The sequence below is a fragment of the Neolamprologus multifasciatus genome, chromosome 15 (genome assembly GCF_963576455.1).
Source record: "Neolamprologus multifasciatus chromosome 15, fNeoMul1.2, whole genome shotgun sequence".
In the NCBI taxonomy this organism is placed as follows: Eukaryota; Metazoa; Chordata; class Actinopteri; order Cichliformes; family Cichlidae; genus Neolamprologus; species Neolamprologus multifasciatus.
Window position 1 is genome coordinate 7,423,441 of NC_140453.1, and position 18,071 is coordinate 7,441,511.

The following is an 18,071-nucleotide window of genomic DNA, read 5'->3' on the forward strand; positions in this document are numbered from 1 at the left end:
GGTGAAGAAGAAACTTCCCTAGGTGATTTACCATGCCCAGCAAGCGTCTCACCTCAGTTATGTTGCTGGGCTCCTCCATGGAACTCACAGAACACATGCTGTCGGGATCTGCGCTAACTCATGACCTTCCCCAGGAACTGCTGAGCTTCACAGGCAGCCAGGTTGGCGTCCGGCACGTGGGACCATGAGACGTTCCGGCCTCTGGTGGAGGTGAGGCTGGTCTGGCCCCCACGTTGACCTCGGGCTTGCGTGCAGGCTCCCCTGGCAGGGGAACCTCCATCTCCTCGTGCATCTTCTCCTCTACTCCTGGCTGGAGCAGCCTTTCGTGCGCCTCCTCCTCCCTCTCCAGCTGGCGAGGTGCCTCACACACCTCATTAACCTCCGGCAGGTGCGGACTCTCGTGCACCTCCTCCACCTCTGGCAGGCGTGGAGCCTTATGCGCCTCCTCCTGCCGGCGGCCAGAAGAGCTGCCTGCAGGTGTGTCCGCCTTCCCTGCCCCGCACCGCAGACCACACCCCGCCACAAGCTTGTCTTGTTGCTACTTTACAAGTTCATTTTGTTGGGCTCTGTTAAGCACTTTCTCTAGCGTTAGTTTGGAGTCCATTTGTAACTGTTCTGACAATAGTTTGCCTTTCAGGCCCACAGCAAGTCTGTCTCACACCATTTCGTCATGCAAAGTCATGTATCCACAATGTTCTGCCAGACAATGCAGTGCAGTATGGAAGCTGTTGACCTACTCACTAGGGGTGCAACAATACTCGTATCGATATTGAACTGTTCGATACAGTGCTTTCGGTTCGGTACGCATATGTATCGAACAATACAACATTTTTATTTATTTTATCAAGTTTTCTTCTGACGATGCTGTCTGTGTTGAGCGCTCAGTGGATCTGTGTTCGAATACTCCGCCTAGGCTGCACTGTCGAGTGCAGATCCACTGAGCCCAGCACAAGCTAGCAAGGCAGAAGCTAAGCTCGTTGCAACATGGCAACTGCCTCAACGCTACCCGAAATTGAGCCTCCCCCACCCTCATTCAGATCTGGCGTTTGGAACTATCTTGGTTTTCATGTGAAGCATGACCCTGATGGTAAGCGCGTCATGGACAAAAGTAAACCAGTACGTCGGATGTGCCACGCAATGCTCAATTGGTGGGAACTAGTGCGTTAGCGCAGTTAGCTTGTTAACGTGTTGACGCCGTCCAGCCCCACGCACGGGGCGATCCGCAGTAACTCGTTAACGGAGATTTGCCGTGTTATGGCGTTAATGTCATTTTAACGAGATTAACGCTGACAGTAATTCAATTCAATTCAATTCAATTTTATTTATATAGCGCCAAATCACAACAAATGTCGCCTCAAGGCGCTTCATAGATACAGAGAAAAGCCCAACAATCATATGACCCCCTATGAGCAAGCACTTTGGCGACAGTGGAAAGGAAAAACTCCCTTTTAACAGGAAGAAACCTCCGGCAGAACCAGGCTCAGGGAGGGGCGGCCATCTGCTGCGACCGGTTGGGGTGAGAGAAGGAAGACAGGATAAAGACATGCTGTGGAAGAGAGACAGAGATTAATAACAGATACGATTCAATACAGAGAGGTCAGTTAATACATAGTGAGTGAGAAAGGTGACTGGAAAGGAAAAACTCAATGCATCATGGGAATCCCCCGGCAGCCTACATCTATTGCAGCATAACTAAGGGAGGATTCAGGGTCACCTGGTCCAGCCCTAACTATATGCTTTAGCAAAAAGGAAGGTTTTAAGCCTAATCTTAAAAGTAGAGATAGTGTCTGTCTCCTGAATCCAAACTGGAAGCTGGTTCCACAGAAGAGGGGCCTGAAAACTGAAGGCTCTCCCTCCCATTCTACTTTTAAATACTCTAGGAACAACAAGTAGGCCTGCAGAGCGAGAGCGAAGTGCTCTAATAGGGTGATATGGTACTACAAGGTCATTAAGATAAGATGGGGCCTGATTATTTAAGACCTTGTATGTGAGGAGCAGGATTTTGAATTCAATTCTGGATTTAACAGGAAGCCAATGAAGGGAAGCCAAAACAGGAGAAATATGCTCTCTCTTTCTAGTCCCTGTCAGTACTCTTGCTGCAGCATTTTGGATTAACTGAAGGCTTTTCAGTGAGTTTTTTGGACATCCTGATAATAATGAATTGCAGTAGTCTAGCCTGGAAGTAATAAATGCATGAACTAGTTTTTCAGCGTCACTCTGAGACAGGATATTTCTAATTTTAGAGATGTTGCGCAAATGGAAGAACGCAGTCTTACATATTTGTTTAATATGTGCGTTGAAGGACATATCCTGGTCAAAAATGACTCCAAGGTTCCTCACAGTGTTACTGGAGGCCAAGGTAATGCCATCCAGAGTAAGAATCTGGTTAGATACCATATTTCTAAGCTTTTCAGCGCCGAGTACAATGACCTCAGTTTTATCTGAGTTAAGAAGCAGAAAGTTAGTGGCCATCCAAGTCTTTATGTCTTTAAGACATTCCTGCAGTTTAACTAATTGGTGTGTGTTATCTGGCTTCATGGACAGATAGAGCTGGGTGTCATCTGCATAGCAGTGAAAATGTATGCTATGTCTTCTAATGATGCTGCCTAGGGGAAGCATGTATAATGTAAACAGAATTGGTCCTAGCACCGAACCCTGTGGAACTCCATAATTAACCTCAGTGTGTGAAGAGGACTCTCCATTTACATGCACAAATTGGAGTCTATTAGATAGATATGATACAAACCACTGCAGTGCAATACCTGTAATACCTACAGCATGTTCTAATCGCTCTAATAGGATATTATGGTCAACAGTATCGAATGCTGCACTAAGGTCAAGAAGGACAAGCACAGAGATGAGTCCACTGTCAGAGGCCATAAGAAGATCATTTGTAACCTTCAATAAAGCTGTTTCTGTGCTGTGATGAACTCTGAAACCTGACTGAAACTCTTCAAATAAACCATTCCTCTGCAGATGATCTGTTAGCTGTTTGACAACTACTCTTTCAAGGATTTTTGATATGAAAGGAAGGTTGGAGATTGGCCTATAATTAGCTAAGACTGCTGGGTCTAGAGATGGCTTTTTGAGTAAAGGTTTAACTGCAGCCACCTTGAAGGCCTGTGGTACATAGCCGATTATTAGAGATAGGTTGATCATATATAAGATCGAAGAATTAACCAATGGCAGGACTTCTTTGAGCAGTTTTGTAGGAATGGGGTCTAAAAGACACGTTGATGGTTTGGAGGAAGTAATTATTGAAGTTAACTCAAAAAGATCGATTGGAAAAAAAGAGTCTAACTTAACATCAATGGAACTAAGAGTAGCTGTAGATAATATTACATCTGTGGGATGATTATTGGTAATTTTTTCTCTAATGATAAAAATTTTATTTGTGAAGAAGTTCATGAAGTCATCACTAGTTAACGTTAAAGGGATGGTTGGCTCAAAAGAGCTCTGACTTTTTGTCAGCCTGGCTACAGTGCTGAAGAGAAACCTGGGGTTGTTCTTATTTTCTTCAATCAGTGATGAGTAGTAAGCTGTTCTGGCTTTGCGGAGGGCTTTCTTATAAAGCAACAAACTATTTCTCCAGGCTAAATGATGATCCTCTAAATTTGTGGCACGCCATTTCCTCTCCAGATTACGAGTCATCTGCTTTAGGGTACGTGTTTGAGAATTATACCACGGGGTCAGGTACTTCTGATTAGAGACCTTAGTTTTCACTGGAGCTACAGTATCCAGAGTCGTACGTAGTGAGGAGGTGAAATTATTAACAAGATAATCGACCTCTGTTGGGGTAGCGTTCAGATAGCTGCTCTGCTCTGTGTTGGTACAGGGCATTGACGATGATAACAGTGGCTGGATTATATTCTTAAACTTAGTTACAGCGCTTTCAGAAAGACATCTACTTTGATAAAGTCCACTCTCCACTGCTGCGTAATCAATTATTGTAAATGTAAATGTTATCAAGAAATGATCAGACAGGAGAGGGTTTTCAGGAAACACTGTTAAATGTTCAGTTTCTATGCCATATGTTAAAACAAGATCTAGAGTGTGATTAAAGTGGTGGGTGGGTTCTTTTACATTTTGAGAGAAACCAATTGAGTCTAACAACAGATTAAATGCCATGTTGAGGCTGTCATTTTTAGCATCTACATGGATGTTAAAATCACCCACAATAATTATTTTATCTGAGCTCAGAACTAAATTAGATATAAAGTCTGAGAAATCAGACAGAAACTCTGTGTAAGGCCCAGGTGGACGATAGATGATAACAAGTAAGACTGGTTTCTGAGTTTCACAGCTGGGGTGGACAATGTTAAGCATCAGGCTTTCAAATGAATTAAAAGTCTGTCTTGGTCTTTCATTAATTAATAGACTGGTGTGAAAAATTGCTGCCACACCGCCCCCTCGACCTGTGCTTCGAGATTTCTGGTAGTTAGAATGACTCGGGGGTGTTGATTCATTTAAACTAACATAATCATCCTGCTGCAACCAGGTTTCTGTAAGGCAGAGTAAATCAATTTGTTGATCAATTATTAAGTCATGTACTAACAGAGACTTGGAGGAGAGAGACCTAATATTTAATAATCCACATTTCACTGTTTTACTCTTTGGTTCAGATGTGGATACTGTATTGTTCTTTCTTTGTGATTGTTTAAGTTGTTTGTTGCTGGTTTTTAGTTTGTTTTTTGTCTTTTTGGAAGCAGACACAGTCTCTATGGAGATGGGTTTTTGGGGGGGTAGCAGGAGGAGAGAAGCTGCAGAGAGGCGTGTAAGACTGCAACTCTGCTTCCTGGTCCCAACTCTGGATAGTCATGTTTTGAGGGGTTTAATAAATTTGTCCATATTTCTAGAAATGAGAGCTGCTCCATCCAAAGTGGGATGGATGCCATCTCTCCTAACAAGACCAGGTTTCCTCCAGAAGGTTTGCCAATTATCTATGAAGCCCACATCGTTTCTGGGACACCACTCAGACAGCCAGCAATTTAAGGAGAACATGCGGCTAAACATGTCACTCCTGGTCTGATTGGGGAGGGGACCAGAGAAAACTACAGAGTCCGACATTGTTTTGGCAAAGTTACACACCGATTCAATATTGATTTTAGTGACCTCCGATTGGCGTAACCGGGTGTCATTACTGCCGACGTGAATTATGATTTTATTGAATTTACGTTTACCCTTAGCCAGCAGTTTTAAATTTCCTTCAATGTCGCCTGCTCTGGCCCCTGGAAGACAATTGACTATGGTTGCCGGTGTCTCTAGCTTCACATGTCTGAGAACAGAATCACCAATTACCAGAGTTTGACCCCCGGCGGGTGTGTCACCGAGTGGGGAAAAACGGTTAGACACATGAACGGGTTGGTGGTGTACCTGGGGCTTCTGTTTAGGACTACGCTTCCTCCTCACTGTTACCCAGCCTTTCCCCAGCTGCTTGGGGTCTGCCGGGGAACAGCTAGCGGGGCCTACGCTATCTTCGGCTGCACCAGCTACAGGGGCCTGGCTAGCTAAGGGTGAGAGCAGGGTGCAAAGCCGAGTCTCCAATTCAGTAATCCTGGCCTCCAGAGCTGCAAATATGCTACATTTGTTACAGATATCATTACTGCTAAAGGAGGCCGAGGAGTAACTAAACATCTGACACAATGAGCAAGAAAGTGCAGAAGGGACATGTGAAGTAGCCATGGTGCTAACGGGTCGGCTACGAGCTAAGCTAGCGAAACAGTACAGAGACAGTGAGTGAATACTATAAATTAGGTAGTGAGTACACAGAAAGTGTGCTTCGGATGAAGCACGTGAAGATTATACTGTGAAAAAAGAATGTATTTAAAAGTTGTTAATTAAACTGCTAAGCAAATAAGCTACTCAGAAACACCACTGTGTTTGAGCAGGAACAGGAAGCGATACTATACCACAGAGCGAGCGAGCGAACACCAAGTGACAGCGCCACCGACAGGCCCACTTGAGTCTCAAAAAGATCAAAAAGAAATGGGAGGAAACTAGTACTAGTGGAAACACAACGAATATGACTGCACATTTACACTGACATCATCCTAGTGCAAAGACAAGTGGAAGCAGACAAAAACAACAAGCACGCATGCTACAAACTTTACCCGAGTCATTTAGACAGCCGTTAGCACATGATTCTCCTTATGGGGACCTGATATGTTTAATATGCTGCTGAGAATATAGCCCAGAAGAAGCGTATAGTATAGCTTTTATTTTGGAAAGAGACATTTCTCTGTAATAAACTCTCTTTTCAAAAGATGATTGATTCCTCGATCAGATAGATTTATTTATTTTTTATTATTTTGTTGTTTCAGCAACATTAAATTTTAAAACTGTACTTTTGAGTTAAAATATATATTTATAATTTTAATAAATGACAAATTAAAAAGACATGAAAATTTTTTTGTATCAAAAAAATATCGAACCGTGACACCAAAGTATCGAACCGAACCGAACCGTGAAATTTGTGTATCGTTGCACCCCTACTACTCACCCGTCTTTACCACTTTTTCACGCTCGGAAGCTCAATCTCAATACTGAAATCATTACTCTAGCCCGATAATCTTCTCACTCCCCTTCTCTGAGCCAATCAGCCTCCGTTTCGCATGGTTTCAGTTGTTGCTGTCAGTCATTCTCCTTTTCAGAATCCCTTTCCATTTAACAACCTCCTTCCCAGCTCCACCTCAGACACCTCAACCAAAGCTCCATCCAGCCTCAGTCATCTTCACCACCACCAGTGTCTGGAGGGTCCTGTCCTAAATTCTATTGCTGCATGGATTCTGTTCTTACATGATGGGTCATCGGAGTCTAATTGCCTAGTACATTAGTTGCTCTTTCACAGTAAATCATGTTTAATTCCTCCAAGTGATTTTTCCTTTTTGAAAGGACTCATGCATCAGATGAATGAGAGGTGAAGAGCCTGTGTATTCATTTAACTACAGCTGCATGGGGCAGGAGACCAGTTGACTAAGATCTGATTTAGACTGATGGCTGTACTGTTTTAAGGCGCCAGATCTGTATCCACATGGTTTGAATTGCAATCTCAAGCTGTGGGGTCATGGTGCTGATTCAGAATCAGAGAGACTTAATTCCAGAGGGAAATTGAGTCTGGATGTCTATGAGGACCCTAAATGCAGCCCCGGTACCAATGAGTCCTTTGAGCCCCAAAAGTGATGGAACCAGTCATCGGAACTGGATTTTCTACAGTAATAACAATTTTAAATTTTAGTTTTTAAGATTTTTATTTTTATTTTATCTTTTGTTTTGTTTTTTGTTTTTTTCTGGTAGTAATATTACATATTTTTGTGATACTTTGGATTAAAGCTAGATTTACAAATTAAATTACAGATTTAAATTACAGTGATGAATGAATCTAGTAATTTTTTACATTTTTATTTTATTGACAAGGCAGACAAAATTTTATGTGTTTTGAATATGTTTATTCTGTTTGCATGTGAGAACTTTTTGAATTTTGCATTTTTGTAACACAACATAATTGAATGCTTTTCAGTGCTAACATAAAAGAAAAGAACCTATATTATAATGTTAGTAGTTTTTTATGAAGGTAGAAGTCTGCATCCATATATACTGCACTCGCTGATATTTAGATTAACATTTTATATTTTGCTACAGTTGAACTGTTTTAACCATCACACCATACAAGCTCATACAAAAAGTTTGCCTCTAAACAAAAATTAACCACAACTATAAAAAAAATCACAAGTCATGCAAAAATAGACACCAAATAAAACTAAACTATCATTCCCCTGCACAACATTCCTTCAGACGCTTTTCTATGAAAGGTAATCTGCCACCTCTCTCTGGCGATACCTTATACACAAGCCTTGTATTCCCCACTTGTTCCAAAACCACATTCAGCTCAGCATCCCAGTAAGTACAAAGCTCTCTCTCCTGATATCAATGACAATGCTATAACTAAAAGTAAGAAAAACAACAATCCTTGAATATAGAATGCTTTAAAAATAAACAAGAATTCAGAAAAAAAGAAAAACAAAACAAAAAAAGAAAACCGTCATGAAAAAAAAGAAAAAAAAAAACAGATTATACTATATGAAGTAAATATATAAAGTAAAAATTGTTAACATGTTCAATTCAATTTAATGTGTACATTGATTCCTTTTAATGCTTTTCCTTATTTCTTTTCCACAAACATCATTCCTCTGTCTGAGGACCAGCTGTAATCAGCACACAGATGATTTGAGGCAGGATGTTGCTTAACCTCAAAGTTTATCGTTACACCAGCAATCACCAACAGCTTTCTGTGATAAATAGAGCGGACGGGACACTGTGTGTATCAGTGGGATAGAGGAGGATTTTTGACTTAATTTCCCAATCAGCTTTTGTCATTGAGTTGCTTCTCCAGCAGTGAGATCTGTGGACATAGTTTGGGAAATTCTGAACTTCTGTATGAAAAGTTGAGCAGCTTTGTGGCACAGGCTGGACAAACGTAAAGTAAAAGCATACAGAAGTGGATTCAGGGCACTGTTTACAAATACTATTGCTGCAACAGTGTCCCTAATGTCATGAGAAAACTTCAGCAGGCCCTCGTTCTTTAGAGAAATCGCTGCCACACTAATTACATTAATGACAAGATATGGCACCCACAGGACAACCAAGGTCACAGTGATGCTGGTAATCAGTCTGGTGGTCTGTGGATTGCTGAAAAGTACTGCCCGACTCACTTTTCTGTACAGATTGATGTATGAAAAAACAATGACAGAAAGCGACACAAATCCTACAAGAGTCTCTGTCAACACCACAGCCATCTTCTGGCCCTCGGAGGAGTATTGATTACTGCATTTTGTCCATTTCTGATTTTCAGATAACTGTCCAAAGACTAAAGCAGGAGTGGACAGAATCATTGAAGCCAGCCAGAGTGGAAGTAGCAGAATCCTTGCTCTTACCCTATTTAAACTCCTCTGTAGGTTAGTGACCTGAAGGTTTCGCTGGAAACTCAGCACAGTCACAGTCAGCAGACTGGCATAAAGACTGCAATACACAAAGTATGTTATGATTTTACAGCCCACCAGCCTAAAGGTCCACCCATAGAGGAATGAGTAAATCCACAGTGGAAGGGTAACCAAGCAGAGCAGATCTGACACAGCTAGGTTCAGCATCAAACTCTGGCTCAGACTGGACATGGTCTTCCAGTTTGGCTTGAGAATGATCACAGCAATGTTTCCAGGACATCCCAGCAGGAAGCAGATGGACATCACTACTGCAGGAACCAGACCGCTGGAGTTCAAGGAAGGATAAGGTGAATCTCCAGAAGAGGAGGAGATGTTAGAAGTAACCGTGGTGGAGTTGAATTGTGCCATGCTGCAAACTTGCTTATTGTTGTGCACTGAGCAGGTGAGGATGATGATAAATGTGCAGCCACATGAACAAGACGTTACTTTTGATGAAGTGAAAGAGGAACTAATAATAAAGATACTGTCAGAGAATTGTGTCCTAATATGGTGTCATTGTGCAGGAGCTAGACGATTAGATGATTTATTTTCAGCTTTCTTAATTTTACACTGCAAGCATAGCCAGCTGCAACTTCCTGTTTTTATAAGTTTAGCAAAACTGCTCACTTCTGCTTTTTACATGCTTTGTACAACTTGGTTTGTTAAAGGGTCACGCCATAAATGTAGCGACTGAAAGACTGAAAGAGGTTGTGCCATAGTGACCAGAAATGTCACACACACATACAGTCCCTTAGAACTTCTGTATAACTTTGAAAGGAACATTAATACTGATAATATGCCATTTTCAAGCTGCCAAAAAGTGATTACCGCCTATAACTTGTCACTGAAATACTGTTACTACTTCAAAGTTGTTGGAAATCAGTTGTTGGAAATCAGTTGTTGGTGCTTTATATCTACATCATCATCATCAAGTTTGCTGATGGCACCATGGTAGTAGGACTCATCTCAGGGTATGCAAAAGAGCATCTCTCTCCAAGAACTGAGGCAGTTCAGAAGGAACACGGAAGTTCAGCATGTTACTAGGAAGAGATACCTCTTAAAGTGGCCGTGAGCATAGCTTATGTAAGAACAAAACAAAACACAGTTGCTTTGAGTATCCTTGTATCCCAAATTATTCATTTATTCGTTTATTTTTTAACCTCCTAGGACCTGGCGTCCAGATATGTGGACATCACATTTTGGGTTATTTAGACCAAAATACTCAATTTTGCTCTACAAGGGCCTGATATCCACGTATGAGGACATTATATTGCTACTGTTCTATCAAAATTTTAAACGAATATCCTCATATGTGGCTCTGATTTTTCATAAAAACAAAAATAAGGTAAAAAAAAAATCTGGTAATTCATTGTTTTTACATTCATTGGGCCCCAATCAGCCCAAATATAAAAGAGAAATTAAAAATGCATGCCGTGAAAGAGTTCGGGTCTTAGGAGGTTAATTCCTTCATTTATGTGTTTGATTCTGGATGAATTTCATTATTGTTCCCAACTTTTGAGTTCAGCTTTGCTTTCGATTGGTTTAATTATTCCAGTATTTTGTGTTTTTTTTACATGTTAGAGTTGTAGTTACTGGGGGCAAGGAATTTATATATATATATATACACGTAGTTCCTTGGTTTCCTTGTATTTAGCCTCCACTATACCCCCTGTTTCTGCTCTGTTAGTATAGTTCCATTGCCGTTCTCTTATTTACTTTGATGTAATTGTTGGGGTTTATTTGTTTTTGTTTTAATTCAAAGGTGCTTTATTGGCATGACATTTGTTTTTCCCTCGTGTTCTGTCTTTACTATTACTTACTGTCCCTGATTTGTTTAAGAAGATCTCCTCCCACCTGTTTACATTAGGCCATTACTCCATTTTTTGCGTTATTTTGTGAATTACAAGGTTTTGGACATTTGAGTTTCTTTGTTCTGTCCAATAAAGGCTAGCTTTAAATTTGGAGTATAATGTGTCACATATGACCCTTCTGAAAGATATCCAGCAAGTTTGAAGCAGAAATATTGTTACAGTGACAAGTTATGGGCAGCAATCCCTTTTTAGCAGCTGGAAAATGGCATATTAGCAGATTTAATGTTCCCTTAAAGGGTATTCAAAGGTTCCAAGGGATTGTTTGGGGTATAGGGTGTCACATATAACTCTTCTGAATGATTTCCAGTAAGTTTGGTGAAAAAAAAAGTATTTTAGTCACAAGTTATAGGCGGCAATCAGTTTTTGGCAACTGGAAAATTGCACATTATCAGTGTTAATGTTCCTTTAAAAGGTATTCAATGCTTCAAAGGGACACTTTGGGGTATAATGTGTCACATATAACCCTTCTGAATGACATCCAGCAAGTTTGAAGCAAAAATATTGTTTCAGTGACAAGTTATAGGTGGCAATCAGTTTTTGGCAGCTTGAAAATGCCATATTATCGGTATTAATGTTCCTTCCTGATAAGAGACAATATTATCAAGTAATCAGGTATAATGAAATAACACTCAGACACTTGTAACAGTTCAACGTGCACGGGTGGGAGCTCAAGTGAGGCCCACACCCTGGAGCAGTTTTCTGGCTTTATTTATACACAGCATGAAACATACAAGAAAGGAAGTAACATTCCCTAGCCAAACAGGCAGGTGTGAGATCTCGGAACTTATGTTCAAAAAAGGTTATGTTCTTACAAGGTCATTTCTTACTCTTTGGGTGGCGGTTTCCTGTGAGATAATGTGAGAGCAAAACAAGTCTTTTTAAGGCAAAGTGTAGACAGTTGTGCAAGTGGTTAAGTAAAAACAGAAATATGAACACTCTTAGCTTTAGTATATCAGCAATAATGATTAATAAAATGTCTTAATAATAAAAATCTTCTAACATCCCCTCTTGTTGTTCAAATTTCTGTAATAACAGCATTGCTATTGGTTCAATTCATAACCTCTTGCCTAAACATTTTCGGTCAGAACGTCATTGAGCAATCCTGGGTTCAATTAGACTTCAACATCATCACATGAATCCTTTTCCAAAACATCTTCCATTTGAGGCAGTGTTACATAAGCATTGATAGAGGTCATCACTATGTTTGATACCATTTTCTTCAGACAGGGTATTACACATGTTGTGAAAACACATAAAAGTAAAAGTAAAATTCCAACAAAAACAAGTCCTTTAATCAGTAGGGACTTCCAAGAACCACTTAGCAACCATGTGAGCCAATCTTCAGTGCTTGTGACATAGTCTTGTTGCTGAGCGTCCTTAATCTTTCTCAAAACGTTCAGAGCGTCAGTCATGTTTTTGTTGTGGTTGATACTTTACGTGAGTGAAGTCAGTTGCTTGGCTCTTCTGGTTTTACAGGTTAGATTGATCTCCTGTTTTTCTACCGGGCAGGTGGGGCCAGGTGGCTGTTTTCGCTGTGTCTTCAGTGGAGACCAGGAACACCCGGGCTTCCGGTGAGATGACTAAGAGCGAGAAGGTCAAGGGCGGGCGGGTTAGGCCCAATCAGCCCTTCCTCCACTCCTAGATCACCTTGGCCTGGGGGAACCGGCGTCTAGTCAGTTGGTGCGTTCTGCACTTTCTTTGTGTGGCTCTGATGAATCCACGAGGGTCGTTCTGCTATTTTGCATGCAGTTGGGGTCGTCAGCAGCACCTGATAGGGGCCCTCCCACCTCGGTGAACTCCAATTTTTCCTGTGGAGTACTTTAATCAGGATCCAATCGCCTGGTTTCAACCTGGAAGAGACTGGAGAAGAATCACTCGGCAGTTGGTTGTTTAGCACAATCTCTTTGTTTTCAAGCAGTTTGGTCATCCATTCAGCTAAGGTGGTTTCCCTTACTGATTTGTCTATTGGCTCGCTTGTGATTGGCAGTGGGAACGGTCTGCCATGAATGATTTCAAAAGGTGTGAGCTTCTGAGAGCCTTGCGTCAGTCTCATCCACATTTTTACTAGGCCTACACACTCGGGCCATGGCCTTCCTGTTTCTTCCATGCATTTTCTTAATCTTTGTTTTATTGTACCGTTAGTTCTTTCCACTAGTCCGGCACTTTGTGGATGGTATGCACAGTGATGTTTGATGCTAAATCCTAAGGCTTCAGAGACCTTGCTAATTATGTCATTTACAAAATGTATTCCATTGTCACTCCGTATCAGGCTAGGGATGCCATATGTGGGTATGAAATGATTGCATAAGCATTTTGCTACTGAAATTGCATCTGCTCTTTTTACTGGATAGATTTCTGGCCATTTTGAAAATACATCTATAATTACTAGAGCATATTTCGAATTTTGGCATTCATTCAATTCGATAAAGTCCATGTGGATTGTATGGAATGGGTGAGGTGGTGTGGGAAAATGACCTCTTTTGGGTCTGAGATTTCCCTGTGCATTGTGTTTTTGGCAAATCATGCATGTTCTGATAAATTCTTTTGCTGAATTTTCGAAATTTTGAGTGTAGAAGTGTTTAGAGAGAATATCTATCATCCCTCCTGTTGACACGTGCGTCGAGCCATGTGTCACTAATGCTGCTGTCTTGTGTAGAGATTTTGGCAATATTGGTTTGCCATTACAGGTCATTAAGTCATTTTTCAGTTGTGCGCCACATTTTAACCACTTGTTTTGTTTTGCAGTGGGTGCGGCTTTCTGTTCATCTTTCAGTACATCAAGTGGTATTAACTCTGTGGTTTCAGACATTAAGGTTTCTATTGGCTGATGTGCTGCCTTTTTTGCAGCTATGTCTGCAAAGTTGTTGCCTTTAGTAATTTCAGAGTCATCTTTTTGGTGTGCAGCACATTTGCATAATGCCAGCTTCTTTGGCAGAGTTATAACTTCTAGTAGTTGTTTTAAAAGATTTCCGTGTTGCACAGGGTTACCGGTAGAAGTAACCATACCTCTGTTTTGCCAGATTTTTGCAAAATGATGTACTGCTGCAAAAACATATTGGCTGTCTGTGTATATGTTTATCTTTTGTCCCTCATGTAGTTGACATGCTCTGATGACAGCCGTCAGTTCAGCTGTTTGAGCAGAGTGTGAGGAAGTTAGTGGTTTAGCTTCTAAAACCTTGTCAGCTGTGGTTACTGCATAGCCCACACAGTTTCTCCCCAAACTATTTTTGGATGCTGAGCCATCTACAAAAATGTTAGTGAAGGTCAGTTGCGGTGTGCTATGAATGTCAGCTCGTGGTTTCGTTTCCTCATCTAATTTTTGCATGCAACAGTGTTTTTCTCCGTCTGCTGAAGTGGGGAGAAGTGTGCTTGGGTTTAGTTGTCCACACTTCTCAATTGTAATGTGTGACTGTGATAGCAGAATGCCTACATATGAGAGCTGTCTTGCATGTGTGAGATAAGACAAGTTTGCTTGCAGTAAGATGGAGGTTACAGCATGGGGAACTTTGATAATTAATTTATGACCGAGAACAATGTCGGCAGACTTTTTTACTGCCTCTGCTGCGGCTGCACATGACTGTATGCACGTAGGCAAGCCTGAAGCAACTGAGTCTAATTTACACGAGTAAAAGGCGAGTGGCCGTTGTTTTTCCCCAAATGCTTGTGTTAGAACGGCCTTCATATAGCCTGCTCCTCCGTCTACATGCAAATAAAATAATTTGTCATAGTCTGGCAAGGCTAAGACTGTGCGTGTTTGTAGGGCAAGTTTCAAATCATTAAATGCTTTTTCTGCTTCTGGTGTCCATTCTATTTTATCTTTCAGTGCTAGATTTTTTCCATAAATTAAGTTTTGCAAAGGTTGAGCTAACAGAGCATATTCAGGTATCCAGCATCTGCAAAAGTTGCAGAGACCTAAATAACTCATCATCTGTTGCTTTGTGAGCGGTTTTGGAGCATTCTGTACTGCTAGTTTCCTGCTGTCTAACAGTGTTCTCCCCTCCCTTGTAAGCTTGTGGCCAAGGTATGTGACCTCTGAGCTCCACAGTTGTAATTTGTGCTGTGAGACTTTGTGGCCTTGTTCAGCTAAATGTTGTAATACTGTTATTGTGTTCGCTTTGCAGTCTGCCTGTGTGTGTCCCGTGATCAGTATGTCATCTACGTACAGGAGAAACTGTCCTGGGGCAGGGAGAGTGCAAAGCGACATAGATTTCCTTAAAGCTTCTGCATACAGGGTGGGGCTGTTCTGGAAACCCTGAGGTAACCTTGTATATGTATACTTCTGATTATCAAAGGTGAAACCGAACAGAGCCTGTGAGTCAGAATGTAGCGGTACAGAGAAGAATGCATTTGATAGGTCTATAACCGAAAACCATTGCTCTTTTGGTGTTACTTGATTTAGGATTGTGTGTGGATTTGCTACCACAGGTGGGATTTGTTCTGTTACGTCATTTATTGCTCTGAGGTCATGTACTAGGCGATACTTTCCTGTGTTTGCTTTTTTCACTGGAAAGATCGGAGTGTTACAGGTCACTTTGGTTGTTTTTACTAAAATGCCTGCTTTCTCCATATCTGCAATTACTGGCCTGATGCCTGCCTTTGCTTCTGCTGTTAAAGGATATTGTGGTTTGACTGGCCTGTAGGTTGTGGTGGTTTTTACTACAACGGGATCTGCTCCTTTAATTAATCCTACATCTGTAGGTCCTACGGACCACAGTGTTGTGGGCAGTTGTTGTAGTTCTGGGTGTAATTCTAATGAGAGTTCATGTCAGTTCTCACTATCTTCCTGCACGTATACATTAGTGCTGTCAATCATGTGGGTGGCTGGGTGGGTAGTGAGTACCCACCCTAATGTGTATCTCATGCATCCTGTTCTGCGACCTTGAAGCCATCCCTCATGTGTTTCTTCAGTTTTTTCATATCTGTCCCTTTCAACTTGAGCGAGAACGCGGCCTAAATCTTTCCACTCAGTGCTGTCATTGTGTGCTACTGATACATGTGGTTTAGGCATCCTGTTCACTCGTTGCACTATTTCTGGCTGAAGTACAGAGCAGACTGCATTACCACTTTGAGTGACATATAGGTGCTGCAATGTAAGCATTTGTGGGCCCAGTTTATGCACCTGTAAGTCATACATGGGGTCATGACCTGGGCTTTGTTTGAACCTCAGTGTGTTGTGATACTCTGTGTAGCTCTGCCGTGTTGAGTGGGTTCGCAGATATTGATTTGCTATGTGTTGCAAAGGTTCTAGTGAGGGCAGGTCTAATGTCCAGTAGTAGTGCGGCTCTCCCTGCCCTTCACACACATTAATCTGACAGTCAGTGAGGTTTTGCTCTTCATTCAACATTAACTTAGCATACATGCCTTCTGGCCCTGGCAATACACCTATTTGCAGTTTTCCTAAGGAGTCTCTCCCTAGAAGGTTAACTGGGCAGGATGGGTCATATATACATTGATTTTTGCAGCTGCGTCCACTGTCTGTATGTACTAACAGTAGGCTCTCTGTTAAAGACTTAATGCTGGTGTGCCCTGATGCTGATTTTACTATCATGGTGTTACTGGAGTATTTCAGATTCGGTGGTTTTTGATTTAACACAGTTTTACATGCGCCTGTGTCACATAGCATAGTCATAGGTTCGTTGTTTACATGAATAATTACTGTGGGTTTATGTTCAGAGCCTAAAAGTAATTGTTGTATGTTATAGATTTCAGTTTCATCCTCAATGTTTTGTTCAGCTTCAGTATTTTGCTCTAGTCACATACTTTCTCTGTCACTATGATTCTCTTTTTTGTTTCTGCAGTCTCGTGCAAAATGTCCTTCTTTTCCACAATTATAACAACGGTTGTCTCTGTCATTTCTGTGCTTCCTGTTACCTTTGTAACCTCTGCTTTTCTGTCCCTTTCCTCTGTGTTGTCCTTGACCCTGTCCTCTGTATTTACCAGAAAATGCTATGACACCTGTGTCGGGATCTACAGTGAAAACACCTCCTTTTTCCTTCTTTTTCAGCACTCTAGTTGCATGCTCTGCATATTGTAGGGCGTCTGCTAGATTTCCTGTGTTTATTGTCACCCAGTGCTTTTCGACATGGGCTCTGACTGCGGGACGGAGACCATTTAGAAATGCATTTTTTAACTGCTGTTGGTAAGGTCTTTCAGGGCGGTCTTCATAATCTAGGCCTGAATGTTGTCGGAAAACCGGGCGTAGCCGATCGAGGAAGTCTGATGGTGTTTCGGCTTCCTTTTGTTTTACTTCTCCTATTTTGGAATAATCTGCTCTGGGGGCTAAACGAACCCTAATTCGGTCATATAAGTCTGTCAAAGTGTTCATTAAATCTAGGGAATCTGGGCCAAGAGGTCTTCCTTGGTCATCTGCACCTGTAAAACCGTCTTTCACTGTCCCCATTCTCAATCCTAGCAGGTCTTGCACTACTTGAAGCATTTCATGACCGTTTAGGCCCCATTGAGTTCTAATTAGTTCCACTGCGTCTCTCCACTGTTGAAAGCCTTCATTTAAAGATGGAACATCTTTTTCGACATTTTGTCTGTCAGCTTGGGTCCATGGTCTAAAAGCATACACAAATGGGTTTATATCTCTTTCTGCGTTCTCACCACCTATCAACTGTCCATATCTGGGATTAGGCGCAGCTATCATTGGAAAAATTCCAGAGGGTCCTGGAGGATCTACAATACCTCCCATGTCCCTGCCTGACGGGTCTTTCCCTATGTCTTCCTGTGGGTTTCTTGTCATACAGTTTAATGCACTTCGGGCTTGGGCATAAGGATTAGGATTAGGTTGACTAGTGAAGGGATTTTTTGATTGTGGCTCTGGTGCTGACGGTGCTGGTACATAAAGTGGCGGCTGTAGGCTTTGTAATGTTGTTTCCTTTTTCTTTTTTCTTTTTTCACTACGTCTGTCTTCCTCCTCTTTCCATGCTTTGAAATATTTTAACTCTTGAGTACGTTTTATTTTCTTTTTAGGACTTTTTGCATTGTTTAATTCTGCTTGGAGGGTCTCCTTTAAAGTTATCACTGCAGAGGGATTACATTTTCCCTCCCACGCAGGGCATTTAAACTTTTTTGGATTCCTCCATCTGTTTGCACTAATTTGTCCGGCGCCTGGACATTTTTTCTCTAACCACTGCTCGTCAGCAGTGAGTTTTGTTGATTTATTACCCATTTTCACTAATTTGTTTTAAATGTTTTATGTTTAGGTACCTTGAAAATTACA

General features: G+C 41.5%; 1 pseudogene; it reads right to left on the reverse strand.

The window, feature by feature from the left end:
- Positions 1-7,437: 7,437 nt before the first annotated feature.
- LOC146501456 (leukotriene B4 receptor 1-like) lies at positions 7,438-11,350 on the reverse strand (annotated as a pseudogene).
- Positions 11,351-18,071: the final 6,721 nt, after the last annotated feature.